Source organism: Rhipicephalus sanguineus, chromosome 9, assembly GCF_013339695.2.
Source record: "Rhipicephalus sanguineus isolate Rsan-2018 chromosome 9, BIME_Rsan_1.4, whole genome shotgun sequence".
Taxonomy (NCBI): domain Eukaryota; kingdom Metazoa; phylum Arthropoda; class Arachnida; order Ixodida; family Ixodidae; genus Rhipicephalus; species Rhipicephalus sanguineus.
In genome coordinates, this window is record NC_051184.2 from 55,072,048 (window position 1) to 55,079,023 (window position 6,976).

A 6,976-nucleotide genomic window follows, 5' to 3' on the forward strand; every position below is an offset into this window, starting at 1 on the left:
AAACGTCATGTTAAATTGTTACTGATGTCAACCATCTGTGATACAATAAATGTTTCTAAACACAGACAGCTGCCTACAGGTCTCCTATGGTAGAGTGCACCATTCTGTGAATCGTTCACCTGTCGAAAGGCATTATTACCCTTGAAAACCTAAAAAAAAAAATGTCCCACCCTCAAAGAATCTGTATATATGCTCTATCCAATAGCGCTTACTCATGTTTGTGACGTCAAACGCTTCTCGAGTGTTCCAGATAATCGATATTCCCTTTATGTCGCTGTTTTCGGTCGGTAACGCGAGCTGCTCAACCAAAAGTAATGTTTGGGGCAGTAATGACGAGCCTGTAACTCTTAATATGAGTAGTATACATTCGTCGAGAAAAGGTGCTTACGGTTCGAGCGGGAACCAGCTAACACGGCTAACAGGTGCATCTTACCGGTACTTACCTACGGATCAGAAACCTGGAGACTTACAAAGAGAGTTCAACTTAAATTGAGGACGACGCAGCGAGCGATGGAAAGGAAAACGATAAGTGTAACCTTAAGAGACAGGAAGAGAGCAGAGTGGGTCAGAGAACAAACGGGGGTTAAGGACATCATAGTTGAAATCAAGAAGAAGAAATGGATATGGGCCGGGCACGTAGCACTTCGGCAGGATGACCGGTGGTCATTAAGGGTAACTAACTGGATTCCAAGAGATGGCAAACGCGTGAGGGGGAGACAGAAAATTAGGTGGGTAGATGAGATTAAGAAGTTTGTAGGTATAACGTGGCAGCAGAAAGCACAGGACCGGGTTGATTGGCGGAGCATGGGAGAGGCCTTTGCCCTGCAGTGGGCGTAGACAGGCTGATGATGATGATGATGATGACCCAACGAAAGCTGTCTCTGTGTGCTCTGTTCTAACGCTGCCTGTTCTTAGGTTGTAGCCGTGTGTACCCCTCTCCCATTATGGCATACACAGTGCTCGCGCTATGAAACGCGGCAGAAAAACTTCGAGTGTAACAACTTGTACGCCGAATCACTATGACATCTTACCGCTCTGCACTGAGCAGAGGGCGCTACGTAGCTCTCATTGGTAGGACGCCTCGATGCCAGCGTTCCTTAGGAATGCTTGCTAAGAGGACGCGCGCGCGCCACGTTCGCATGTAGAAGAGTCGAAGTCTGGGCCAGTTGGTTCATGTTACTTGAAGAAAAGCCAACAAATTCACGGGACACGAGGAGACATACTACATTAAGAAAAGTGGAGAGAACTGTATCAGCACACCGTCGATTTGCCTCCTTGACAAGGAATTTAGTATTTTGCAACGGTGGCAAGAGAGATGATTGTGGTTTTTTTTTTACACCTGGTGACGTTGTAGTCGATAATGATGTACCACACATGCGTTGTAAGGTTTCCTGGTTGAATGCTTCCTTCTAATAAAGACGCAGCTGTTAGTTCCAGCGTTGTGCGCGCCTGCTTCTTTCTCATGTCCCGTGAATTTGCTGGCTTTTCTTCAAGTAACGCGTTCGCATGGTGGCCGGCCTCGGCTCAGTTTTGCTTCTCATGTCCGCTAGATTGAGTTCAAGCGATGCAGTCGCAATGGCAAACTCCACCGCACGGTGCCTAAGAGTATATAGCACTCCAAGACAACGTTCCAAGCAGTCATCTATTCTTTTTTTTTTTTCCAGCGACGCTATGTAAGACTTAAAGCTCGTTCACACCGGCGACTAGCAACGGTCGCGCGACCGTTTGCGACTGGCGGTCAAAAAGCGCCTCAAAGCGACCGATGTTCACACCTGCGTGCGACCTATATGCGTCGCCATATAGAATTCACGTCTGCTCGTATAGAGGCTTGGAATAACAGAGAGCTGAGCTAGTTGGTAAGTATTCATTCTAAAAAGACAGGGCGTGCAAACACGGACCTTTAGTATGGATATGAAGACCTGTATTATTCTTTGCCGCATGAGGACTTGTTAAAATGTGTTAATGAATGTATTAACGAACAAGGGCACCAGACGGTTTTCACCGAAAAATGTGGTGTTTCTACCGGGGCATTTCTAGAAATCCCTTCCATGTATTTAAAGCCGACGATGGTAGGTTGGAAGGAAGGCGTTTATGTGCAGAAATCAGGGATATGTATTGGTTCTAAAGTTGCTCCGGTTCTTAGTGATTTATACCTTAGCAAGATTGACAATTTTTTGGAAGACGCCTTATGTAATTCGGTTATTTAGGTTTTTCGCTGTGCAGGATTACTTGATTTTTTGTAGCGGTGAGGACTTTGAAAAGGTGGTAACTTCTGTGAGCGAAAAATTTCAATTAAATGGAGGAGGGCTGAGCTTTACTAAAGAGGTGCCTCAGAATAATGAAATACAATTTCCAGACATTTCCTTAACGTTCCAGAAGAACCACGTGTGTTGGCAGTATTCTCCTACATCTTCGAAACCACTGTTAAATTTTTCGTCAAAGCACTCGAAAGTTGTAAAAAACGGCATCGCCATGTCTTGCCTTAAGTCAGCCCTCACCAAGTCGTGTGAGCACAAAATGAGTGATAGCTTTAACGCACAGGTTACACGTCTTTTAGATGTAGAGTATCCTCGTGATGCAGTGGCCACGGTCGCTGAACGTTAAAGAAGTCTATTGTGTTAAGTAGGAGCATAGTTGCAGAAAGCGATAGGAAGAAACGTGTCGTAGGTATACCGTACATTCATTGCGTATCTCACAGGCTAAAGAAAGTAGGAACTAGATGCGGCGTTAATGTTGTTTTCACGGCTGCCAATAAGCTAGGTAAGATTTGTGCCGCTGTGCAGAGGAAGAATGAGGGAGTAAAAGACAAGAAGCGGACCGATATTTGTTTCGTAAAACACACCAACAAATTCACTGATTGCCGTACGAGTGTGGTGTATAAGATCCCTTTCAGCTGCGGCCGCTTCTACGTAGGACAGACGGGCCGATGCATCGAACCAGAGATTGTTGGAACATAAGAGATCGCGAACAGGAGGCTCACCTTCTAACCTATCTTTACATTGTCAAGATTGTATAGTGCACGCCAAAATTTGATGTATGCGCAGTGTTGTACCGGCATAGAAATGAAGAAACGCGCCTGATGATTGTAGCATGGCATATCGAGAATAGTGGTAGCGCATGCGTGAGCCAACCGTCGATTAACTTGCATAAAGATGAAATCAAATGCCTTAACAGTTATCTTCCACGTAGACCGCCGCGTGCCGGATTGATAGGTTCGCCTGTTGCATGGGCATGCGCAGATAAGTTTTCGTGCCTTCTTTCTTTTCAGCCGTTGTGCGTCTCTTCAGTTGTTAGTCGGCGTTTGTGGTGTCCTGACTTCTTTCTTGTGTCCGTGTTTGCACGCCCTGTCTCGTATAGAGCTTGCATTGCCGTTGCCCCGTAAAATAGGCTGACGTCCTCTTCCTGCGCATCTGATTGGTTCAGAGGTTTGCGACTGCAGTCGCGCGACTGAAAAATCGAGCAGCGAGCGACTGAGCCAAAGCAGTCACTTTGCGACCAAAACGGCCATTTGCGACCCTTTGCGACTAACTTAGTCGCACGACCGTTGGTAGTCGCCGGTGTGAACGAGCCTTTAAATTCCGGATATATTCGCGTCCGTCGACAGAAAGCAAGGACCCATCCCGAAGGCAGTGCATGAAAGTACGTCTCACGGAGTCGCGAAAATACCGTACTCGCTTTCGTGCTATACCTCGCAGCAGTCGTTACCACTGACTTATGCTGCCTTTCCGTTATCATATAACACCGATATTGCCTTCGTTCAATCTGTGTCCAACGCTTGAGTTGACCAAAAAGCGCAAAACAACTGTCAAAATTACATAATAGATGATGAGACGCGTTCGAGGAATGCCGGGAAGCGGTAACTGTCGCCTACGAAGCAGGGAGCGGCGCCAATGTACACTCCCATGTGTAAAAGAGCCCGCCTTTCGACGAAATGAACTTTTGGCACACTACATTTAATTGCATTGCTGTCAATCATTTCACATAGTGAATCGCTTTGTTACATTGGTATATCCCTTGAATTTCTGCTGCCAGAGCTCTGTGAAAAAAAAACAAAACACAGTAACTCTGTATTGTGAACTGCTTGCATGACAATGCCTTCACATAAAGAACACGCGACACAATCAGAACGGAGTAAAAAAATTAATAGCAAATCAAAGAATTTAAAAATATTCACTGTGCACACCTCGCCAAAAACTCCGTCCGGGCGAAAAAAAGCAATACTTCAAAAATACTCCGGAGGCGCCATACAATGGCTTCGGCCAGCCGGAGTGAAAGAACAGCGAGAAATACTCCGGAGGCGCCACACATTTACTACAACCAGCTGGTGTAAGCGCTTTACTCCGTAGGTATGGAGTATAACAAAATCACAATAGGGTAGGGGTCGCTAGAGGACAAGCATGAGTGTTTTTTTTTTCTTTTCAGCGTACAACAGCTTCGTTGATCAGCCACCTTCACAGCGTGGATTGGAGCTCATATATTTTCCGCACCCGTAACTATAAAGGGTTTTCTTTTCATTCGGAGGGAGCGGAATCTATCACAGGTAGCTTTTCTTTCATTGGCATGACATGACCGGCGAGGTTAGTGATAGTGTGTAACGTGAAAAGTTAGCTCGCAGTCCTGAACGGTGTTTCACAGGGATCTGTAGGATATGAGTGTGCTAATCAAGTTGTGTAGTTTATTGCTAGCATGCATAAAAATATAGTATTCGAAATCGCAAGAAGGGGTGGGGCAACCACCCCTCCTTGCCCCGCCTTCCAGACGTCCATGGGCTCAAAGTCAGTCCTTCGTGCCGCTACCGCCAGAGGCGCTGGCTGCATTCAAGTCCGCTATCCATGCTGTGACTTTTTTTTTAACACGAAAGTGTTCTATGCCGGGGTCCACCACGGCTCCACTGACGCATTTACGTCACGGATATGACGTTTTAAAATATAAAGACTAACATATGGCAAAGAAAAAAACTATAAGAAAGAGTTCCGTCACCGGTAGTCGAACTTACGACCTCTCGATCGCCAGCGCGCAGCGCGAAACGACTCCGCCATAGACGGCATGTTCTGTGCTATGCTAACGGTGAGCTATTTATGTACACCATTTCCCGGTGGCGGTACTCGGAGATCGGCGGTACAGCGTGTTTTCGTTATCACTAGCGAGATGGCGCGAAGGGGAAGAGCGCGCTTTAAAAGTCGTCCCCCACGTGGATTAGCGCGCGCCTCTACAATGCGTGGTCGCTCATGCGGGCGCTTATCTCGTCATCTCGGTGGTTTGTACGTCTTGCGCTCTGCCTGCAAGTTTCCGTTGAGAGCACAAAGGTCACCTCGCTCACTGCAGCGGCCGCTTTTACGAAAGGAGCGTGCTGCTCACACAGAAATAAGTTACAACTGTGACAGTTCACGCTCATCCTGTGTATGTTCGTTCCGCGCGTCCTTTCTGCTTGAGCAGCGCATTGCAAGTTTCGAGTGGCTTGCCGTTCTTCGCGTAACATTGCAATTTGATGCTGTAGCATTCATTCCTTCGCGCTTGGGACGAAAGAATGCACAACAAACGTTCAACTACGTCTGTGAAGACACGTTTCACTTTCGTGTTATACCGATTGTTATGACAGAGGGATCAGCCATGTTTTTTTTTTGTTAGAGCGCAGCTCTTTGAGGCGCCCGTTGCTGCGTTGAGCGGCGTCGCCGTCGGTGTCAGCGTAACCGATAAAACGAACGAGTACGAAAGAGAGCGAACGGGGAGTCTGTCTAGATCACGAGCCACTGTTCTCTAACCTCGCTTTCTTCCTCCGTCACGCGCGCTGGCCCCTCGGTCGGAGCTCGTGCGCATGCAGGGCTGGCACGTGCACTGCTGCTGGCCTCGCTTGTCGTAACGGGGCTGTCGGCGTTTCGCTTGGTTCGAGACGCCTGCAATGCACAGAGTGGTGTGCATAGCACTCGTTATATTGCTACAACTGCGGATGGCCAAAACTTCAAACACAGTTGGCGTTGCCTCAACATGAAGCTGCGCTCAGAATTCGCATTAGGCAGTATCGTAATTGTAGGTGGATTTTTTTCTTTAAAAATTTTTTTCTGTGTTTTTTTTTTGCCCGGCTATGCCGCAGCATCTGTGGCCACCCGCTACAAGAAGAACAGCCACCTATCATCATCATTCCCCTCCTCATCATCATCATTCACTGCGCGTTGGTGACGAGAGCGCCGAGCACCGTCTACGTTTGAATTCCGTAGCACATCGCAATGCAGTAGTGATCGATCGTACACGGCGGCTGAAAGGCGCTTTGTTGATTTACAGCCGCGGTAGCTTTTGGCAAACGCTGCCGCAGCACGTCGAGTGTCTTGACAGCGGCGCAGTTTACACACGCGTAACCAATTTGCATACGTCGTCCTTTCTATACGCCCCCGGTCGATGCTTCCGCGTCTGGATACCAGGAGAAGCGCGTAGGCAAGTAAAATACGTGCGTGGGCATGTACGCGAATAAGTCGTGTCTCAAGCTTCGGAACGCAAGAAGCGCAGCGCGCGACCTCGGGGCGATTGCCGTATTTTCATGCGTACAACACATTTCCGTGCGTTTTAACATATATTCGGATGTGTTATAAGCCATGGCATCATCATCGGCCTGACTACACCATCTGCAGGGCAAATGCCTCTCAGGCATGTATAAGCTCTCACAGCCAAGCCCGAATTCAGGATTTTTCCGAGGCGGGAAGGTCAGTTTATAGGAAGTGGGGTGTCAGCTTATTTTAAGACCTGATAGGTCCTCTTCTTGGAAGCATACATTCAAAAATTACCGGAAAGGGGGAGGGGGGTCAGGGCAATCGAACCTCCCCCCCCCTCCACCCATGCTCATAACCATGTAGAAGTATGTGAATAATCGAACATCTCGAATATCGAATCGACTACAGTGCCTTAAATTCGGTCTTCCAATCAAGTAGCGATGAAATAGAACCAAATAGCACTCGCGCTAATACGAATATTCGAATTCGAATAA